This window comes from Siphateles boraxobius, unplaced genomic scaffold (assembly GCF_051911475.1).
Source record: "Siphateles boraxobius isolate OS27281-9 unplaced genomic scaffold, OSU_SipBor_1 30, whole genome shotgun sequence".
In the NCBI taxonomy this organism is placed as follows: domain Eukaryota; kingdom Metazoa; phylum Chordata; class Actinopteri; order Cypriniformes; family Leuciscidae; genus Siphateles; species Siphateles boraxobius.
In genome coordinates, this window is record NW_027508920.1 from 10,434,377 (window position 1) to 10,457,956 (window position 23,580).

A 23,580-nucleotide genomic window follows, 5' to 3' on the forward strand; every position below is an offset into this window, starting at 1 on the left:
AACCATATAGTATCTTATTGTCCGAATTCCAAATTCCTCCAGGAGGCCTGACAAAACACTTGAGTTTAAAACCTCAAACCCGAACAGAGTTAAAAAAAGAAGACTTTAGTAGAATAATGCGCTAGAAGAATAGAACAGAAGTTGGGCGGGCTCTCTCTCTCGAAGAAGGTCTCGGCAGAACAACAAGTCGGGTGGAGCAGAAGATGGTTATAGTAACCATGTAGACGCGTAGAGACAAAGAACCCAAATTAAGATCAGAAGAACATGGGTTAAAACAGATTTATTCAAGACATCTAACTCGTTTCACCTTCCTTTCTTTTCCTTTGTTTTATTGTCTCGTTAAAAGTCTCGGTTCTAAGTTAAGTTTTGCTGCAAAGTTTCGTTTTAACATTTCAACTGCAAAACCAGCTTCCAACTTCAAAGACTTACATTCATCCGCGCCAACACACCACGTGACTGGCTGTCCAAGATCTATCCAGGCACACGAGGAGACCATCCAACGAACTAGCTCGGGAAACCCCCTTTTTACGAGGAAAGGGAATCCCAAGAGAAAAAAAGGAACGCAAACAAGCAAGTAATGCCTCCAGGGGGGTATTGCACAAAAGCAAGATAAGGGATTAAGCTGGGATTTTCCAGTTATCCTGGCTGAATTTAGCCCTTACTTGGTTGCATGAAGGGAGGCTAAATTAATCTACATTAAGTTACTATGGAGATTTACACTTTGCAGCTAGCCTGCTCCGGAGCAGGCTAACAACCAGGCTAAGATTAATCCTAGTGATTTATCGGCTAGTTCCTCCCTAAATCCTACTAGATATTAATGTGTTTTAGTCACTTCATGGTCCTGCATTAAAATACTAGATATACTGTCATTCATCTAAGTATGCGTACTGTTATTTTAGTTATTATTGAAAACTGCTGTTCATTTCACTGTCAGAGGTTTGATGAATATATATATATTATTCGAGATTTAAAGCGTTTATTGTCATACACCCAGTGAGGAAAGCAGATTTTCCTGAGCAATTATTACTTTGCTGTCCACAATGAATGCCAACACAGTGCAAAATAACTACACTATACAATATGAGAAATAGAATATAGACTATGTATATCTATATATGCAAGTATAGAGTAGAAATGTACTGTTGAATGAGAAAAAAATTTTTTTGCAGTTGATGAGATAATAAGAAATGGCTCATGAAGTTGCAAATGTGGTTTCAATTAAGTCCGTAACGAGGTCAATATGTAGTATATATAGACTAAAGATTTGTGTGTTTCCTATTCACAATGGCTTGTCCTTTGTTGGATGATGTAGTTGATGAGGAAGTTTTAATACTCAGACGAGCATTCAGGCATGAAAGAGTCTTCCGAGATAGGGCAGACCCATTGGCCTTTTCAGACGAATATCTGACTGAGAGGTACAGATTCTCAGGTGATGGCATCAGATATTTGTGTAGGCTGCTGGGTCCAAACATACAGCACAAGACAGCACGGAGCCATGCTCTCATTGTCCCACAGATGGTCTGCGTAGCACTGCGATTCTTTGCAAGTGGCATGTTTCTGTATTCTGTCGGTGATGCAGAAAACCTCAATAAAGCCACTATTTGCCGCACAATAAGAAATGTAAGTCTGGCATTGAAATCTCTTGTGCACATATTTATCACCTTCCCTGGTCACAGAAGATTCATCCACATCAAGGAGGAGTTCTACAAGATTGCAGGTTACACGAATAATAACAGATTACTACAAAATGTTACATTAGCATAGTCACAGTATGACACTCATTATTTTGTGTTACAGCTTTTCCTAATGTAATTGGTACAGTGGATTGCACCCATATTCGTATCCAACGCCCCTCAGGGGCACATGAGGGAGATTATGTTAACAGGAAATCCTTCCACAGTGTCAATGTTCAGGTAAGAATGAGTTATGGTTACTGTCAGCTACATAATTATTCTGTGCATTAAATGACCTTAATAGGCTATATATTTTTACAGATGATCTGTGATGCTGACTGCCTTATCACAAATTTAGAGGCAAAGTGGCCTGGCTCAGTCCATGACTCCAGAATCTTTCGGGCAAGTAGAATTTACCAGAGACTCTCTCTAGGTAAGCCACCACATTTTTTTTAAGCACCTTGAACATCAAGGGTACAGTACTTGTAAGAATTATGTTTTGTATTCGCAGGTGAGTTCTCTGGTGTGCTGCTGGGGGACAAAGGCTATGCCTGTGAGACATTTCTGATGACTCCCCTTACAGACCCCCAAACCCCAGCACAGCAAGCTTACAACCACGCCCATGCCAAAACCAGGGCTCAAATTGAAATGACCTTCGGCCTCCTGAAATCACGATTTCAGTGCCTGCACCACCTGAGGGTCTCCCCAGACAGAGCATGTGATGTGACTGTTGCCTGCACAGTGCTGCACAATATTGCCAGCCTAAGAAAAGAAAGGGCTCCCAGAGTTGCTTTGGATGTTAATTGGGACAATGCTGCCATATTCCCAGATAACAGAAATGGAAGACTTGTTAGAGAACAATACATTGCAAATTATTTCAGTTAATTTAGTTTTGATTTAGCCCATCCCTTAATAAAGGATAATGCAGGCTATATAACTTTTTCATGTGTACATGCATTTTATTTGGAATCAGCAGCACACACTGTGGTTATCTTCCCAAATTCTCCACTTCACTGGATCAATAAATATAAAATGTATACTTGACATTCATAAAAAAAGTTACAAGACCACAATGGTTTTGGAATATTTTTCTTTTATTATTTTGCTGTTATCACTTGTCAGCTTGGAGCTTTGGAGAGAAAAAAATATAATGATTAATACATTGTGTTACAGTCATGGTTACAGTATGAACTGAAGTCACTTACTTCTCTTTCTAGTTTCTGGATTTCCAGTTCTAGTTTCCTCAGTGTCTTGTGTTTAATTTGCATCTCAAGGTCCATGTCCTGTAGCTTTCTTTTGTTCACATCAATCTTGACTTCTGTCAGCTCGATCTGTCTCTTTAGATGGGTTGTGTAGAGATATCTGACAGTTTGTGAATTCTGTGAAGACCTTTTAGTTAGCATAGCAGAATTTTGGCATAATGCAAATTTACTTTAGGCAATACGCACTATGTTACCAGGCTGCTTATCAGGTTGCCCAATGTCAGGATCCTGTAACAAATAATATTTTCTATTAGTACCACTTCCCAGACTTCTTATCTATTATGAACTTATAAAAAAATGTGTCTATTTTCACAAAATACCTCGAGCCTTCTGGAGTCCAGCGACACGGTCTCATCATCGGCAGAAGTGCACTCCACTGCTGTAGATGTGGCTTCCCTCTGCCATTTCAATACTTGTATTGATATTTTTTGACAGGACATGCAAAGCCTATGATTTAATAAAGAGTACTCACCGGCAAATCATAGTCTGTTGGCTCCAAAAGTGTAAGGGTGCTACCAGCCACTATAAGGCAAAGTCACACAGTTTACAAAACAAAATATATATGGATTTCAATATTTTCCATGTGCAGTTGTATGGCAATAATGTACTTTGTATGAAGAGGCCAGTATCCCTTGCTGGGCCAGAGTCAGTGGATGTCCCTCCCTGGATCCCTTCAATCACTGGCTTCCCTTTATTTAGGTCCAGGTCTTGGGTTGGAGGGCCACCCCCCGTACCAGATATATGACTTTTTTTTTTTATTGCTAAAATCAGCACAGACAATAAAATGTCAGCAAACATGTCACCTATGTTCTCCGCAAACAAGTCACTTACCAGCCTGCAAAATATTCTTGTATTTAATCTTGACTTGCTGCCAAGTCCTTTTTTGGCCAGACATGTTTGTTCTTTAAGAGGAATAGATACAAATGATAAAATAGATTAGATGGATAAAAATAGAGCAAAATATCTGATTATAGATTACATCAAATCAATTAAAAACAAAACCTACATACAAATAGATAAGAGTAAAAAGATTAAAGAGATAATAGACATAAAATAAACTAAATAGATACACATAGTGGGTAAGTGTTTGCAATTATTCTTCATGTTAAATGCATGTTCACTGGTCACATTTAAGGCAAAGTATACAATTATTTTTGAAAATGACAAGTAACTCCTTGAATTGTAATTATGAGGGTTTCAGTGGAGCACTGGTTATTTGGACTACTTACGCATTCAATCGGTCCGCTATTGTTTGCCATGCATTCTCTCTTTGTTTTATTACAGCAGCTGTATTGCCTTTTTTACATATTATATGTTTCACTTCTTCATACGTTTCCATAAGAAGCTGTTGCTCATTAGGCGAAAAGTATGCTGCACGCGTTTTGTCCATTTTCGGATCGGTGATTCTGTGATCGATTTCGTGATCTTTTAAAGAATGCCGTGAACGTGCATTTATCCAAACTATATACACCTGGCTTGACATATCCGCGCGTTCTCATCCTGGCTCAGCAAACGTGCAACGGATTAAGCCAGGATGCACTGATTAAACTAGGTCAAGCCGGGACTGGTCTTTTATCCTGGCTTTTTTAATTCTACTTTTGTGCAATACCCCTCAGATTCTCAAAAAGAACTGGTGTATTTTGATACAGATTTAGTAACCTAAGAAACAAAAGGGAGAAATGAATTATTGATGGTTCGTTCAGGTTGTGTCTTATAAGTGCATATAGATACTTGGGATCTCACCATCTGACTCCTAAAACCCATTCTTCCTCACTCTCTTTCTTTCTTCAACTTGTATGAATGCGTGTGCATGTGTGTGCGTTAGTTTTATTACCATTACTATTATTACTATTAGTTTTATGTGTTAGTCTTATAATCAATAAAGTATTGTTTGTATTTGAAAAGAGAAGCATTACTTGTGTTGTGTGCTTACAGATTTATTGTCTTGAACTGCGATCTAAAGCTACCTATGCTTTTACCCTTGATTATTTCTTAATTTAGCTGTTAGCTGGGAATTAGTCTTTCTTGGCCAGGAAGATATTATATTTCCTAGAATTAATAATTGTTTATGCTTTCCGTTCATTGGATGAACTGATAAAATGATCATACTATTGATTCTACTACAGTAAATTCTGAAAATAATTAAATAATTAATTATTGATCATAATCCGTTATGAATAATAATTAGTTATATTTATACGGGCGTATAAACGCTACAATCTTCTTCTCTGAGCTAATTGCAGAAGTGTTTGGCGATGGGGTCCTGGAATCTCCACCGGAATGGGATAGAGCTCTCCGGTCACTGTCCGATAAACCGTGGCCGGGGCAGAGGCCCAGTCCTGTTAACATCCGGCTACATAAGTTTCAACAGAAGTAAAAGATCATCCGTGAGGCCAGAGCGAGGAGGGGAAAGCTTCATTACCGCGACACACCTATCGCTATTTACGAAGACTATGCTCTGGAGGTGTTGGAACAACATTCAAAGTACAGAGAGGTGATGTCCAAACTTTACAATCTTGTCTTAAAACCAGCGCTGTTGTTCATAACGAAGGATTGAGATAGGAGGAAATTTACATCGGTCACTTAAACCAAGGACCACATTACATCTATACGTCCTGCTGCCTACGTCTAAACTCGAAGTGGCTTGTGCAGTAACTCATGGCTAGATCGGCTGGTGAATCAAGAAGCAGCGTTCTCTAAATTCTTGGATTCATATACAGACATAGATGGGCGGTTGGTTACTGTTTAGTTGTTATATCTGAGTTTGTTTGTTTTGTTTATTGAAGATCTATAGTTGCCGTTATAGTTGTCGTCCTGTGACTAGTTTTGTAGGTGTGGCGCTCACAGTATGTGCCATCGCATGTGATGTACATTGCATACGAGTATGTATGTATTATTTTTATTTATTTATTTATTTTATTTTTATTAAAAAAATTGTGAGTTTGAAGGTACGTATTTTTTTCTTCATTCTAACTTTTTTCAAGGAGGAGCAGTCAGAGGGCTGGCAGAAACAGGCAGAAACCACAGAGGAGCAGATGGAGGGAGCATCCATGTGGAAATGACGTGAGGAGTGACCAGATGGTAGCGACCCAGAGCACGGTGATGACGACAGCCAAGGGGTGGGCGTGGTCGACGACTTCCGCGGGACGACAGACAGAGACGGAGCATAACTCAGGGGATCCCACAGTGACGAAGGAGAGCTGATGGGATCGAGTGACGCCACTGGCACTAGAGGCCTGGTAGTAGGCTACGGTGACAAGCGTTCGAGGTGACATAAGAGCTACCGAGGCCTGAAACAGAGCCGGTGAGACCGAGGACCAAGGCGAGGCAGGGGGGAAGGCCTAGGGGTGGAGAGCCGAAGTGCAGTTCGCAAGTCCGTGGCGCAAGGGTGACGACTAACCGAGGGGGAGCCGATGGAACCGAGGAAACCTGCTGTAGCAAGGCTATTTAGTGGAGCCGAGGGTGGGAGGAGTCACGGTGGAGCCGACAGGTTGACGGGGGGAGGTGGAATGAGAGGATCAGAGGTCGGAGGCTGAGACAAAGGATCCACTTGATCTGGCGAGGCTGGTGCAGGCTCTGAGGCTTCACCGTACTGCGGGGTATTTCAGAGGAAGATAAGGGCTGCAGGAGGACAGCTGAGGCAGGGCTGGAGGACTGGCAGTGCTAGATAGTGGAGGTGGGAGAGGAAGGTTGGGCGGGATCACAGTTAAAAGTTTGCAGTTTATCTAGGACGAAGATTCTGTCTCTTTGTTGGCTGAAACCAGCGATGATGAAGAATGTGAGCTAAGATCAGGGTGGGGAAGTCAATAAGCCAGTCCTCACCTGTGTCAAACTCCACCAAAATGCAGTCTCTTTTTTTCTGTAGCCACTCTGAAGTCTTTTGCATTTTACAACGGGTGAATCTTCTTCTTTATCACCTTCTTTATGTGTACAGATGTGACATAATGACTCAAAGACAAGCTTGAATTTCCCGCGGAAATCCACCAGTACCACTGGAATTAAAAACATTATTACAAGCATACCATTTTGAAACGAGCTATGGCAAGCAGATAGTAAATATGTGACCCGTCACAGAAACCAGGGACACAAGTCGGCAGCACAACTTTCGAGCAAAATGAGAAAGAAGAGTTTTTTTTCAAAATTGGTGATTTTCAATTTTTTGGAGAATCTGTTAATTGAAATCACGAAGAAGCCTCTCCATGTTTGAGATAGCAGTATTGGTATATTTAAAAGCTAACATTTTGAGGTTGAAATCGGCTTGTTTTCGAAGATTCTAGCATGCAGTAGGGGCGTGGCGTGTCATTGTCTGTGTGTACTTCCATACTGAATAACCCGGCGCTTTTGCCCCCGCCCTCCAAGTCAACCACATGGCTACTTATTATGCTGTGCTCTGGCCAGCTCTCTCTGATATCAAAATTCAATGAAGATGGATGCCGCAAAGATTGTCGCAGACGAGATGAACCGTCTGGCAGTTACACCGAAAATGTTTTCGCCGCACTTCGTGGGCTCGGGAAACTGAACCGGAGGTATGGGCGCAGCGCGCTCGCCCTCAGTGCTTCAATACGGCGGCTCGGCTCGCTGACAGCGGTGGCTGGCTGTTTCATATGTGACGGAGAATCGAAATAGAGGATGCAGTTAAGACCTTTGCTGCTGCGATGAAGGCGTGTTTCTGAAATGTAAGTTAAGCTTCATTTGCTCTTTAGTCGTTATTTAAGATGCTGAACCTGCTGATGATATAATGTGCTTGCGGACATTTCATTTGTGTGTGTATACGCACATAAGAAAGTGGTGTAAAGAGATTTGCAACAGTAATTTGAGGAGGTGAAATGTGATTATTTGGAAAATTGCAGAAATGACTGCTTAAAGAAAAATGCCAGCAGGCATTTGCCTCCTACATAAACTTTAATATTGTTGACATTTTGGGCACACGAGCGTTGCGTACTATTTGCGCTATATGTAGGCCTATGGCTTATTGGCCTTTGTTTGTTGTTGTTGGTTTTGCGTTATATGTATATGGCATATTGGTCTTTGTGTGTTGTTGCTGGTTTTGCGTTATACTGTATGTATATGGCATATTGGCCTTTGTGTGTTGTTGCTGGTTTTGCGTTATATGCAGGCTATATGGCATATTGGTATTTGTGTGTTGTTGCTGGTTTTGCGTTATATGTATATGGCATATTGGTCTTTATGTGTTGTTGCTGGTTTCGCGTTATATGCAGGCTATATGGCATTATTGGTCTTTGTGTGTTGTTGCTGGTACGTTGCAAATAGAGGGGCAGCACAATTGTTTTTCGCCTAGTGCGGCAGAAGTGCACTCATTCAAAGTGTAAAAAAAGCTGTAAAGCACATGGAGGAGCTTTACAGGGGGTATGGCTTATCTAAATGAGATGTAAATGAGCCCTATTGTCACCCCCAGCAGCAGAGACAGGTGAGAACTGCACAATCTTTTAGAGCTCGTTTTCTCCTCTTTGAGCTTTTTTAAGTGCCTACTTTAAAATGGCCACAACTTCTCCAAATATTATCAGATTTCCACATGTTACACATCGTTGGAAAGCTTGGATATTACACTCTCAGAATCTATGAATAACTCAAAATGCCCCAGAACCGACTTGTGTCCCTAGTTTCCGTGACTGGTCACATATATATATATATATATATATATATATATATATATATATATATATATATATATATATATATATATATATATATATGAATGTAATAAAATTTTGGTTTGTTTACTTATGTGGTATATGTAGTATTCTCTCTTTCTCTTTTTTTATTTGTTACTTTATTTATTTATTTACCCTTATTTTTATTCTTTTCAGGACTGGGTCAGACTATGCTTGCTCTTCCTTGTTCACTTGTTCCACTACAAAAAGAGGGGTCGGTGTTTATAAGTGGTGGGAATGAGACATTTCTTTTCACAAAGTCTTTTGACCCCTAACCCCTCCCACTGCCCCCCAACCATCCCCCCACTATATAAGTTCAAGTTATTATTATTATTATTATTTTAAGAATTGTATGCCCCTTTTGGACAATTGGAAGTCAGACATTGCTAGGTGGAGTTCCCTTTCCCTTTCTGTAATAGGTCGTGTGAACCTTATTAAAATGGTTGTACTGCCGAAGTTCTTGTATCTCTTTCAGCATGTTCCAGTCTGCATTAACAATCCTTTTTCACTCATTTAGATCAGCAATTGAACGGATTCCTTTGGAATAACAAGCCGGCTAGCATCAGAAAAGCAGTTCTCCAGCTTCCCAAATCTGAAGGGGGTTTAGCGCTTCCAAATTTTCTATACTACTTTTAGCATTTAACATTAATAAATTACTTTACTGGCTTGGCCTTAGAAAATGTGCCTCTAGCCCGCCTTGGGTGCATATAGAGATATCTTCCTCGTTCTTTACTTTCTAGTGTCTTTAGTACTTTCGAGTACCCTTGGGGTACATTTCAAGCATTCCAATACTTTCAAGCATTCCAATACTGTTAAGATTTAGCATCAATTCAGGAAACAATTCGGTCTACAAAAAGCCTTGATTCATATGCCAATTTAATAATCACTTATTCCCACCGTCCCTTTCAGACAGCGTCTTTAATACTTGGGCAGCAATATTTTTTTTTCTACTCAAAATGACTGAAAACAAATTCTTCTCCTCTTTCTCTTCCTTATCAGCTAAACTGAACCTTCCTAAAAGCCATCTTTTTTGCTTTTCTTCTGTCAGGCTGCAAGGTGGCGCTCGTACAAGGCCGCTATAGATAGGGCACAATAATGTTAGGTTGCTGGAGTTGTTTGAGGCACGCAGGAACAATTCTAACCCCATATCTGAAAGACCTGAAGAGGCTGAGAAGAGCAGCTTTTGGCTCTGGACGAGGAGATAGGAGGAGTGTTAGGGTAGATGTCCCTTCTACCACTCCGCCACCAGGAGACATCCCGGGATAAAAGGCATGAAACGTCCCCGGCTGATGACCCTGAAGCTGAGCTATAGGCCCCAATAGAGGAGCTGCAGGCAGTACTGCTTCTACCAGTCAATTTAGTCACCAGTCATAATCTAAAAAGTCTAAAAATACATCTAAAGTGATCTGTAACCTGCTTTCACAAAGATTCCTAAGATAATCCTGGAATTCTGTAAAAGTTTTCAGGAGAGAGCCGATTAGTCAAGTTTGTCCTTATTGACACTCATAAACAGATTTTGATATATGTAGTTATGTTACCATGAAATACACTGCATTTGTTCCTGTTACTATGACTACTATTCTCTGGATGCCCATGAACATTTATTCATTGCTAAACATTCAGTGTCAATCCCCTGTGTTTTACACTTTGCTCATCAAGGTTTGACACTAATAATTTTACTGTGACTTGTGTCAGAGCTTCATATGTTTTTCAAGCAATGTTATTTACATTTTATTATTATTATTGGTCTCACCTTTGGACAGACGCATTCCTTTGTCAAACCAATAAATTCTTGGGACCAGCCCCTCCAGCAGGTAGTGTGTGTTGTTATTCACTGTCCACACAGCGTACTTTCTGATCGCTGATGAAGCAATACATTTTCAGTCTTTAGTAAAACGTAATCAAATATCAAACACATCTACATTGAATGGTCTTCAGAAACCAGCTCACATATTTCTTCAACAAGCAGTCCATCAGCTTGACTTGCAGGGTTTCTTCGTTGATGAGAATGTTCTTCATATTTGTGTTATGATAAACACCATGATCCATACAGTGCTGTAGCGCAACAACGAGACCTTCCTCCCATTTGTGTGTTTTTCTGCAAATAACAAATATTGATTAGAAACATTTGTTTTATTAGCACAGAATACAGGTGAATGATTCACTATGAAAACTGTCCTAATGTAGATCTGCTTTATGCTGCTAGTTCATGTGAATAATTAGCAGGTTTTGAATTGAAGGTCATGTTCCTGCTCAGCCAATTTCCAAGAACAGTAGAGAAATTGCAAGCACAGTCATGGTTTTGTGCTACATAGAAGTCATACAGTTATTGTCTTCTATTTAATATCTATCCTTATGTCCATGTATATAAACATTCAGCATGCTAATATATGAGACTGAACTCTAGCAGCAGCTTCTTGTGACTAAACGCAGCTGAGCAGATCAGGTGAGAAACCAACAGAAGTAGAGAAAAATTAAAAAGACCACTAGAATCATCAGCCTGAAATGGACATTAATCAGAGCGGTACTAACTGGAGACTCACTGTCTGTCAACCAGGACTCAAGCACATCTGTACAGTGTGTCGGCTCTACACTGGATGTGTGTGGAAGCTCCTGTGATTCCTTCTCAGGCACAAAAGCACACACTTCGGTTTCAGGGGTTTGAAAGATAAGTTTGACAGCCTTCCACACTATCTTCTTCCTTTTGTGTGTTTTTCTGAAAACAACAAATATTGATTAGAAACATCTGTTTTATTAACACAGATTACAGCTGAATGATTCACTAACTATCCTAATGTACATCTGCTTTATGCAGCTAGTTCATTTGGATAATTAGAAGGTTTTGCATTGATGTTCATGCTCCTGGAAGAGGTTTAGCCAATTTCCAATACAATATGTTAGATCACTTAAAATACTACTCAGATCTATGTAGGATTTAAGGGCGAACCAAACACAAATTAATCTTCCAGGTGATTCGTTCAAACATAATTCCACACAGAACTCAACACTCCAGACCCCCAAATAACCAGTCTAATCTAGGGCCATAAATGGAGTGGGCTCCAGACAGTTCTAAAGCTTCAAAGAGATGTGCCAAACTAAAGGAGAACGTCGTCAACGTTAGACAGTTTGGAAAAGGCTTATTGTATCAGAGATGGCACGGCTCACCAAGATAACGGCAGAGGTTGTTTGAACCCATGACAAATGATTTAAAACAGACCTCCTCCTTTTTAAGGACCTTGGAACGACCCCAGGGTTGAAATCTCTTAAAACCAAAGAGACTGAGACTTTACATTTAAAGTAAAATAAAGTTACATAAAATCCTCCCCAAAACAATTCTTGACGGACTTATAATCAAACATTGTTCAACTACATAATCCTATATTGTATCTACAATCTCTGTATGTGTCTATTATGCTTAGATCACTTACAAGTCATGTAATTGTTATAACTATTAGATGTTTGAATGAAAGGGTGTCTTGTTTCCTATCAGTACGATCATATGTTCTTAATTCAGAAGATGGCTTGATTGAAATCTGTGTAAAATGTTTAGTGTTCTTATAATAGAAATCATGTCTAAACTGTACACTTTTGTACTCTGCAAAGCCGGAGAGTAAAGAGATCACAGATAACGCATGATTTACGATGAGAGGTGAAGAGAATGCCACCTCTAAAATAAAAACAGTGCCTAATTGGTCAGAACTCATCCAAGAGGCTGGACAAACAGCTGAGTTTAAAATCGGATTCTTGGGGACCCGAACAAAGCCAGAGTTTTTTTTGGGTTGAAACTGGTTTGGTTTGGTTGCGAATTGAATGGAGGTTTGGTTGAGTTGAATTTGTTCGATGCTATGAACAAATATGCTATATGCAGGAGCAGATTTACAGAAGTCATGGAGAAGCCATGACGAGTAACCGGACAGACGAGTAACCATGTAGACCAGCAGACAAAAGAACCCAAAATCAAGATCAGAAGAACATGGGTTAAACAGCTTCATTCAACCCATCTAACTACTCTTGTCTCACTTTTCTTTCTGTTTCTTAGCTTTATTTTATTTTCCGTTGAGAGTCTCGATTCTAAGTTAAGTTTTGCTGCAAAGTTTCGTTTAAACGATTCGACTGCAAAGCCCGTTTTCCAACTTCAAGGACTTTCCCTCCATCGCCAACACACCATGTGATTGGCCGCCCAAGACATCTATCCAGGCACGAGGAGACCGCCAGCCAATCAACAAACCTGGGAAACCCTTTTATGCCGACAAAGGAATCCCCAAAGGAACGCAAAGACAAGCAAGTAGCCTCCAGACTCTTAACTGAACTGGTGCTTTGATATAACATTTAATAACCCCGCCTAAGAAACGATAGAAGGGTTAAATTAATGATTGATGGTTCGTTCAGGTCATGTCTTATAAGTACATATAGCAACTTGGGATTTCATCATCTCACTCTTAAAACTCATTCTTTCCTCACTCTCTTTCTTTCTGCAACTTGTATGAAAGTGTGTGTGCGTTTGATTGTGTTAGATATTAGTTTTATGTGTTAGAATAATCAAAAATCGGGGTTTGTAACTAAGAAAAACTATATAGACTATACATATATTTGGTTTGCGTGCCGTGTGCTTGCCTGCTTGCTGTGTTGTGACCGAAAGAGCATGCAAGAGAGAAAGTGTCAAGGTTCATGAATTCACTGGCTTGTTCTCGCTCTGTGTATGTGTTTGTGTGTGGGTGTGGCCGCTGATTATGACTCAGCTGATTATCAGCGCCAGCTGCCACTCATCATCTCCCGATCGCTCTTCTCACTTTCACGGAGGATCTGGGTTGCCCATTGAGTCTCTGCATTGCCAAGGCACAGACTGTTCCAAGCACCAATCTTATCTGACCTTGTTTAACCACTCTCACCTGTGTCATTCAATAAATAATGGTCGTTCACTTGCAATTGAATAATTTGTCGTGACAGATCGATCTGACCAACATGGATTCAGCGACTGCACCAGATTTCTGTCCAGAAGCATGTCCAGGAGCAGATGGCTGTCACAGGTCGCACAGTGCAAGCCTTGGTAGCGCAGGTGTCCGAGCTCACCCAGCGTCTCCAATATCTAAGCGGTCCCACTGCGCCACCTCCACCGCCTGTTCCCCCCACTCCTACATCGTTTTACCACCAACCTGAGCCGCGTTTGCCTACCCCGGAGGCGTATTCTGGTGAGCCCAATTTCTGCAGACCATTTATCAACAAGTGTTCTTTGTTCTTCTCGCTCCAGCCACAGACATTCACCTCTGAACAGTCTAAGGTTGCTTTCGTACTGACACTGTTGACGTGACGTTTGGCTCAGTGGGGGACGGCGGTGTGGGAGAACACAAGAAGATCGCGGATCTTCGCCAGGGAAATAGAACGGTGTCGGACTATTCTATTGAGTCTAGGATCTTAGCAGCAGAGTGCCAATGGAACGAAGAGGTGCAGTGGGACATGTTCCTGCATGGGCTGGCTGACTGTATACAAAGAGAGATCTATACGCTGGACCTGCCCAGGAACTTGGACGGACTCATTGAGTTGGCTTTACGGGTTGACGCTCGCTTACACCCCATAGTACTCGGCCATCCCTGGCTAGTGAAGCATAGTCCCAGTCTCGGCCTTGAGTAATGAGTGTTACGCATCCTGTCTTGTGTCTGCTTGTTCGTCTGTGTCTGGTTCTGTTTTGCAGGAGGAGTCTGTGAATTTGTCAAATGTGCCTGCAGAGTACCTCGATCTGAAGGAAGTGTTCAGTAAGTCCCATGCTGCTTCTCAGCCTCTGCACCGTCCCTATGACTATGTTATTGAGTTACTGCCAGGTACGTCACCGCCGAAGGGCAAGTTATACTCACTTTTTGCTCAAGAAAGTGTTTTATGGTGTAGGATCTAATATTTCATTATCACCTATATATAGATCCTCAGCACCTTCTACCTTATTTTGTTTTTAATCTCAGGTAAGGTAAAGTATTGGTCAAATTCCACACTAGATAATAAGTACTCAAATTCATACTTACAGTGTAGAAGAAAGACCCCTCCGTGGTTTAGTTCTTTATAGAAAGCAGAGACTTGTGGCAGGCAATCTTTTTTATAATAATTATAAATAATTGTATTATATGTGTTATTTAAAGGTTACATACAAAGTATACAAATAAATTAATATAAAAGTAGTTCACAAGTTCCACCAGCAGGTGTCAGGCTTGGATCATCAAACAATGGAGAGGCTGGACATCCATGTCATACAGTAATTTTTAAATATTATACATAGTAATATATATAATATTTTTATATATAGTATATACTATAGTAATATATATAGTAATATATAATATATATATTTTGTATATAGTATATAGTAATATATATATTATTATATATAGTAATTTTTAAATATTTTAAAATAAATATTTCATATCACACCTCTTCATTACATATTCAACCTCATATGCACAAATTCATCCAATCCCAGATCTTCAACCATGGTTAACTCCCTTAATTCTTTCACAATTTTCTTATACAAATTTCTGTACTTCTTCCTCTTCTTTTCTCCGAGCTCAACCTCTCAGCATTTTCCTCCTTTGGGTCTGGAACATAACACTAAGGTAATACTTACATTTTCCTTACTATATGCATGCTTAGTATTTGTTTCTTAATACAGGTTATATTCTTATTTATTTGCTCTTTAGCTCAATAAAATATTTTTTTCCAAAATACGTCTCACTGTGTTTTCTTTTATCCTTTTTTAATAAAACATCTTTATCAAAACGTGTCTCTGTGTAGTCTTTATAAACCCAATAAACATTTTTGTTACATCATGTTTGTCACGATTCCTGTCTTATGTTTTCCTTGTCTTGTGTTGACTTTTGTTATTTCCTGTCCTGTGCCATGTTTTGTAGTCCTTTGTAGTTTTTCTTGTTTATTAGTCTCTCCAGGTGTTTCTAATTAGCCCCGCCCCCTTGTTATCTTGTTTGCCTGTGTATTTAAACCCTGTGCTTCAGTTGTGTTTTGTCGGTCGTTGTTTTGATGTTGCTGGTAGCTGTTCCGTGTTCCTGTCCTGAGTCCATTGGATTACCTGTTTGTTTTATTAAAGTGCTTGCATCTGGATTCTCTCTCCGCTTCATTTCTACCACATCGTAACAGAACGACCGACCCTAAATATGAATCCAGCAGCACGGATCTCGCCTGATCTACACAGGCTAGACCGGGAGTTCGCTGGACAGATCGCGGCCTTGGCCCTGGAAAGCCTTGATCTGTTCCAGTACACCTGGGGGTTTGTTCCCCTCGCTGCCTCCTGCTCTCTGGGTGATGAGGCGATTAAGATGTGTTACCGGCTGGGGGCTAAGGAGGTCGACCCGAGGGAGCTCCCCGATCTCTCCGGTCTGGACTGGAGAGAGGCACTCTCCAGATGTCTGGAGAGCTTCCTCCCGTGGCACGCCACGTCATCACCTGTTCTTCACGTTCACCACGACATGCCTGAGCTTCACCACGACATGCCTGAGCTTCACCACGACATGCCTGAGCTTTACCACGACATGCCTGAGCTTCACGTCAGCCACGTCCGGCCAGAGCTTCACGTCAGCCACGTCCGGCCAGAGCTTCACGTCAGCCACTTCCAGCCAGAACCTTCACCGCTGGTCCCGTCCAGCACAGAACCTTCACCGCTGGTCCCGTCCAGCACAGATCCTTCACCGCTGGTCCCGTCCAGCACAGCGCCCTCACCGCTGGTCCCGTCCAGCACAGCGCCCTCACCGCTGGTCCCGTCCAGCACAGCGCCCTCATCGCTGGTTCCGTCCAGCCCAGCGCCCTCTCGCTCTCGGAGACGGAAGAGGAAGAGGACTTCCCGCGTCCCGCAATGCCTGGAAGTCCTCCCTGTACTTCCTGTCAGCCCAGAGTTCTCGCCGCTGGTCCCGTCCGATCCAGAGACTGTTCAAGTCACGTCTGCCGATCCAGAGAATGTTCAAGTCACGTCTGCCGATCCAGAGACTGTTCAAGTCACGTCTGCCGATCCAGAGACTGTTCAAGTCACGTCTGCCGCTCCAGAGACTGTTCAAGTCACGTGCGCAGATCCAGAGACTGTTCAAGTCACGTCTGCCGATCCAGAGACTGTTCAAGTCACGTCTGCCGATCCAGAGACTGTTCAAGTCACGTCTGCCGATCCAGAGACTGTTCTAGTCACGTCTGCCGATCCAGAGACTGTTCAAGTCACGTCTGCCGATCCAGAGACTGTTCAAGTCACGTCTGCCGATCCAGAGGCTGTTCAAGTCACGTCTGCCGATCCAGAGGCTGTTCAAGTCACGTCTGCCGATCCAGAGGCTGTTCAAGTCACGTCTGCCGATCCAGAGGCTGTTCAAGTCACGTCTGTCGATCCAGAGAATGTTCAAGTCACGTCTGCCGATCCAGAGACTGTTCAAGTCACGTCTGCCGATCCAGAGACTGTTCAAGTCACGTCTGCCGCTCCAGAGACTGTTCAAGTCACGTGCGCAGATCCAGAGACTGTTCAAGTCACGTCTGCCGATCCAGAGACTGTTCAAGTCACGTCTGCCGATCCAGAGACTGTTCAAGTCACGTCTGCCGATCCAGAGACTGTTCTAGTCACGTCTGCCGATCCAGAGACTGTTCAAGTCACGTCTGCCGATCCAGAGACTGTTCAAGTCACGTCTGCCGATCCAGAGGCTGTTCAAGTCACGTCTGCCTATCCAGAGGCTGTTCAAGTCACGTCTGCCGATCCAGAGGCTGTTCAAGTCACGTCTGCCGATCCAGAGGCTGTTCAAGTCACGTCTGCCGATCCAGAGACTGTTCAAGTCACGTCTGCCGATTCAGAGACTGTTCAAGTCACGCCTGAACCTGATCGCTCTATGTTTGTTTCTGTGTTTACGTCTGTCCTTGTGGCTGTTTCTGTTCTGGTGTCTGTTCCAGAACCGGAGCCAGTGTCTGTTCCCGAGCCATTCTGTGTGTTGTCTGTTCCCGAGCCAGTGTGTGTGTTGTCTGTTCCCGAGCCAGTGCGCGTGTTGTCTGTTCCCGAGCCAGTGCGCGTGTTGTCTGTTCCCGAGCCAGTGTGTGTGTGGTCTGTTCCCGAGCCCGAGTGTGTGTTGTCTGTTCCCGAGCCCAAGCCAGTGTGTGTGTTGTCTGTTCCCGACCCAGAGCCAGTGTTTGTGTTGTTTGTGCCCGAGCCAGTGTGTGTGTTGTTTGTGCCCGAGCCAGTGTGTGTGTTGTCTGTTCCTGAGCCCGAGCCAGTGTGTATGTTGTCTGTTCCTGAGCCCGAGCCAGTGTGTGTGTTGTCTGTTCCTGAGCCTGAGCCAGTGTGTGTGTTGTCTGTTCCCGAGCCAGTGTGTGTGTGGTCTGTTCCCGAGCCAGTGTGTGTGTTGTCTGTTCCCGAACCAGAGCCAGTGTGTGTGTTGTCTGTTCCCGAGCCAGAGCCAGTGTTTGTGTTGTCTGTTCCCGAGCCAGTGTGTGTGTTGTCTGTTCCTGAGCCCGAGCCAGTGTGTGTGTCTGCTGTTCCTGAGCCGGTGTCTGCTGTTCCTGAGCCGGTGTCTGCTGTTCCTGAGCCGGTGTCTGCTGTTCCTGAGCCGGTGTCTGCTGTTCCTGAGCCGGTGGTGTCTGCTGTTCCTGAGCCGGTGGTGTCTGCTGTTCCTGAGCCGGTGTCTGCTGTTCCGTAGCCGGTGTCTGCTGTTCCGTAGCCGGTGTCTGCTGTTCCGTAGCCGGTGTCTGCTGTTCCGTAGCCGGTGTCTGCTGTTCCTCAGCCGGTGTCTGCTGTTCCTGCGCCTGAGTCACCGCCCCAGCCGCCCGAGGGGTCTTCACCGCCCTGGCCGCCCGAGGGGTCTTCACCGCCCTGGCCGCCCGAGGGGTCGTCTTCACCGCCCTGGCCGCCCGATGGGTCGTCTTCACCGCCCTGGCCGCCCGATGGGTCGTCTGCTTCGCCCTGGCCGCCCGATGGGTCGTCTGTTCGCCCTGGCGCCCGATGGGTCGTCTGCTTCGCCCTGGCCGCCCGATGGGTCGTCTGCTTCGCCCTGGCCGCCCGATGGGTCGTCTGCTTCGCCCTGGCCGCCTGAACTGCCTGCTCCGCCCTGGCCGCCTGCACATCCTGCTCCACCCTGGCCTTCCGTCCTGCCGCAGTCTCCAGGTCCTCTTCCGCTCCATGGGCCTGGCCCTCCATCCCGCCCCCGGGTCCGCCTCTGCTCCACCTCCCTCCTGGACTGTTCATGAGGAGCGTCTGGAATCCGCTCCTTAAGTGGGGGGCTATGTCACGATTCCTGTCTTATGTTTTCCTTGTCTTGTGTTGACTTTTGTTATTTCCTGTCCTGTGCCATGTTTTGTAGTCCTTTGTAGTTTTTCTTGTTTATTAGTCTCTCCAGGTGTTTCTAATTAGCCCCGCCCCCTTGTTATCTTGTTTGCCTGTGTATTTAAACCCCTGTGCTTCAGTTGTGTTTTGTCGGTCGTTGTTTTGATGTTGCTGGTAGCTGTTCCGTGTTCCTGTCCTGAGTCCATTGGATTACCTGTTTGTTTTATTAAAGTGCTTGCATTTGGATTCTCTCTCCGCTTCATTTCTACCACATCGTAACAATGTTTCTGTGTAGTTTTTATAAACCCAATAAACATTTTTATCAAATCACGTCTCTGTGTCTTATTCTTCTGGGTTTCATCTTATGACCAACTTTTGTAATTTCATGTTTATATATAAAAGACTAAATATAAAGTCTTATAAGCAGCTTATAATAAAAGTTGTAATGAAAGACTCTTTTTAGGCCTTAAAGGGTTAGTTCGCCCATTTAAGACATGAAGTTGTATGCAATCCTTACCAGCACTATAGTGCATACACACTGACCCACTCTGTAGTAACCTCCCTGGTCAGAGTTCTGGCCGCTGGAAGTTTTTCAATAAAGTACTCCCGGTTATTTTCCGGGGCCACAAAACGATGCGTTTTTACGTGAAAAAATTATTTGCGTTTCAAAGCTTGATTTATTTACGACACAAAAAACATGCCGGTCAAAATTCATACCTCAGTTTTAATCGGCACTATTTTCTATCCATTTCTTTCAATCCGCGCTGCTGTCAACGTCAACAGTGCGTCAACAGTTCCTTCTCAGAGGAAATGGAACAACTGGTGCATGCTGGAACTAGACTATCCCACTCTTTTGCTGCGAGCCCCCAGACACCAACCAAAAAACGCCAGGCCCCACAACCACCAAAGCCTGCGGGCCCAGCTCGGCCTCCCCCTCCCCCTGTGAGAGCTCTTCGGCCTCTGCCACAGCGCCAGGGCCCACACCCTCCTCCAGCAGCTCGAGGTGAACCACAAACAACTGATACCAGCTCTCAGTGGTATGTGTCGGGTCCCCGCTATGATAACAATAACTTTCTCAAATGTTTACAGAACAAGCGGGAACCCAGTGTGCCTGTATCTTTCTCTATTGCTGTTCGATTACATGATAGAAAGTCTAAGGCCTTCAAAAGCCGTACAGCAAACCCACCTAATCTGGTGCCTATTACACGACATACTAAGATTGCTGTGGGGACAAAAAGTAAGACTGTTAAGTTAGCACTTTTAAACATCCGCTCACATAGAAATAAATCACTTCTAGTCAACGACTTAATAACCACATACAACCTGGATTTTATCTTGCTAAATGAAACTTGGCTAGAAGACAGCTGCAGTGCAACAGTCCTCAATGAAACATCCCCTCCTAACTTTACTTTTATGAGTGTCTGCAGAGCTGTCAGAAGAGGCGGAGGTTTAGCTGCTCTTTATAAAGATGTCTATCAATGTAAGCAAATATCATTTGGGAATTACCCGTCTTTCGAATATCTGGGTATTGTGTTAAATGGTGCTCCACGAATTTTACTTATCATTGTTTACAGGCCTCCAAAGTACTCTCCAGCTTTTGCTGAGAACTTAACAGAACTGTTATCAACAATTTCCTCAGGGTTTGACTGCTTTGCCATTGCTGGAGATTTTAACATTCACATAGATATTGCAGAAACCAATATGGCAAAAGAAATCAAAACTGTTTTAAAAACTTTTGATCTGACTCAGCATGTACATGGACCCACAGATAATCGTGGACACACTCTAGATTTACTTATCAGTAAGGGTCTAAACATTTCATCAATTGTTATTGAGGATGTAGCACTGTCTGATCATTTTTGTTTGATATATTGATCTCTCCTGCCATTGCAGCTAGATCTGTGTCTGTCAAGAAGAGATGCTTAAATGAGAACACTAGTGTACTATTTATGAAGGTTATATCTTTAACACCAAGCATATCTGCTGACTCTGTTGATTTTCTCTTTGATTCTTTTAACTCAAAAGTTAAGAGTGTAATTGATGATATTGCTCCTGTGAAAGTCAGGAAGAAGAGTGAAAGACAAAAAGCACCTTGGAGAAACTCAACAGCAGTGTAAAATATGAAAAGACAATGCAGAAAAGCAGAGCGCATGTGGCGGAAGACAAAACTTGTAGTCCATTATAACATCTACAAAGACAGCATCCATGCTTTCAATAAGGAACTAGGCAAAGCTAGACAGACTTTCTTCTCGAATATTATAAACAGCAATATAAACAACACGCGCACTCTTTTTGCTACTGTAGAGAGACTGACAAACCCCCCAAGCCAGATTCCCAGTGAAATGCTCTCATTGAGAAAGTGCAGAGAGGTTGCTTCTTTCTTCTCTGAGAAAATCAATAATATCAGAAAGGTGAACAGCTCATCATTGAGTTGCGATGGGGTCAGGCAGAACAGAAAACAGCCTGAGAAAGTAGTCATTATGTCTTATTTCAAAGAAATTGATGGCAAAATTTTGGAAGAAACCGTACAGCACCTAAAAACATCAACCTGCGCCCTTGACGCACTTCCCACATCTTTTTTCAAAAATGTGTTACACAGCTTAGAAGCAGATCTCCTAGAAGTGGTAAATGCCTCACTTCTCTCTGGGAGTTTTCCGAACTCCCTGAAAACTGCAGTTGTAAAGCCCCTCCTGAAAAAGAGCAATCTGGATAAGACCATATTAAACAACTATAGACTGATCTCAAATCTTCCTTCCATAGGCAAGATCATTGAAAAAGTTGTCTTCAATCAGCTGAACAAATTCATAAGCTCGAATGGATACCTTGACAATTTTCAATCTGGTTTCCGACCGCACCACAGCACAGAGACAGCGCTCATAAAGATAATAAATGATATTCGCTTAAATACTGATACAGGCAAATTATCAGTGCTGGTACTACTCGACCTCAGTGCTGCATTTGACACTGTCGATCACAACATACTTCTTGACAGGCTGGAAAACTGGGTCGGGCTTTCTGGGATAGTCCTAAAATGGTTCAGGTCATACTTAGGAGTCAGAGGTTATTATGTGAGTATAGGAGACCATAAGTCTTAGTGGACATCCATGACATGCGGAGTCCCTCAAGGCTCAATTCTTGCGCCACTCCTATTCAACCTGTACATGCTCCCAATGAGCCAAATAATGAGAAAGAACCAATTCGCTTACCATAGCTATGCAGACGACACACAGCTCTACTTATCCCTATCGCCTAATGATTACAGCCCCATTGACTCGCTTTGCCAATGCATTGATGAAGTAAACAATTGGATGTGCAAAACTTTCTTCAGTTAAAGAAAGACAAAACTGAAGTCATTGCGTTTGGAAACAAAGATGAAGTTCTCAAGGTGAACGCATACCTTCAGTCAAGGGGTCAAACAACTAAAAATCAAGTCAGGAATCTGGGTGTGTCTCAAGAGTCAGACCTTAGTTTCAGTAGTCATGTCAAAGCAATTCTGCCCTACAAAGCCAAAAGGCAGTAACTGCATTTTTGGTAAAAAATGAGTTAATGTCATTTTTGGGACATTAAAGACCTCCTTTATCATGTGGATAAATATCTATACTCAATTTGACTGTTTTTTCGAAAAAATAGAGAGTTGTGTTCACAGTAACTCCCAAAACCATACAAGCAAACATGGCAGAAAGCGGTAACTGCAGTTACCATTCTTTGGCTTTGATCTTCGACGCAAAAGTCCAGTTACGTACTCTGCCTTTGTTAAGCCATTCATAAAAGAGATGTTACGGTGCCACCTTGAATTTACGATGATCTGCCTTTGTTTTACTCTCCATAAAAATTTGCCGCGCTTCAGTTACTGTCCATAATTGTCACTAAATCACTTACTTCTACACAAATATCCAAATAAAAAACGAGCTGTCAAATGTGTTGAGTGGTTGTTTTAACAAGTGTTGAACTACTGTAAGAATGGCAAATTGCTCTCGAGGGAGAATGATGGTGGAGTTGGCGTTGAAAAGAAGATATGAAGACCAAGGTAAGAAATTATCTTATAAAATAATGCATTAGATGAAGTATGAAAGTGCCATATACTTAACGTTAATTTAGAATTGCTAGGACAAGCAACTGACGAAGAAGTTAACTAGTCTACTTAATAGCCAGCACACCAACACCAACCAAAACATGGTCAACAGATACCTAGACAGCATGACATCTAATACTTAAATAATTAAAAATCACTCAGCAATCCATTCTGTGCCGACAATCCAGAGGTGCAGACGTTGCAGGAATGTAGCCTATTCAATGTTGAAATGTTAGCCCCAGCCTAGCTATCATGCTACACATTACTGCAAGGCGGCAGTAAACAATCATATCCTACCTTTTCTTGTAACTCCATAAAATCCATTGCAATACACGTCATCTACGATGTTTCCACAACCCTCAAAGGTTTTGAACATAGTCCGTATCCCTTGCTGGTTTAACGTTGTTTTTATCTCTATACATGAATTTCAAACCATCCATTAATAAATTGATATATTTGCGTTCTCTTTCAAATAAATGATTGTTTTTAATTATCAGAGATAGTTTTTGTATTTATTCAGACTGTACACTCTTGTGTCACCTATCTGTTGGTTTTGCTGCACACAAAATTGAAGTTTTTTAGTTGACTCCAACTGAATGCACTCCCAGCACTGGATAGCAACAACGAC

At 42.6% G+C, this 23,580-nt stretch overlaps 2 long non-coding RNA genes across 2 annotated transcripts; one reads left to right on the top strand and one right to left on the bottom strand.

Annotated features, from left to right (window-relative positions):
• On the top strand, positions 1 to 2,860 carry LOC143757431 (uncharacterized). The gene is made up of 3 exons (XR_013210526.1): positions 1 to 1,913; positions 1,995 to 2,106; positions 2,185 to 2,860. It is a non-coding gene; the product is annotated as an uncharacterized LOC143757431 (long non-coding RNA).
• Positions 2,861 to 2,970: 110 nt separating this feature from the next.
• Positions 2,971 to 3,337, bottom strand: LOC143757433 (uncharacterized). The gene is made up of 3 exons (XR_013210527.1): positions 3,256 to 3,337; positions 3,122 to 3,163; positions 2,971 to 3,052 (listed from the first exon to the last, which is right to left on the bottom strand). It is a non-coding gene; the product is annotated as an uncharacterized LOC143757433 (long non-coding RNA).
• Positions 3,338 to 23,580: the final 20,243 nt, after the last annotated feature.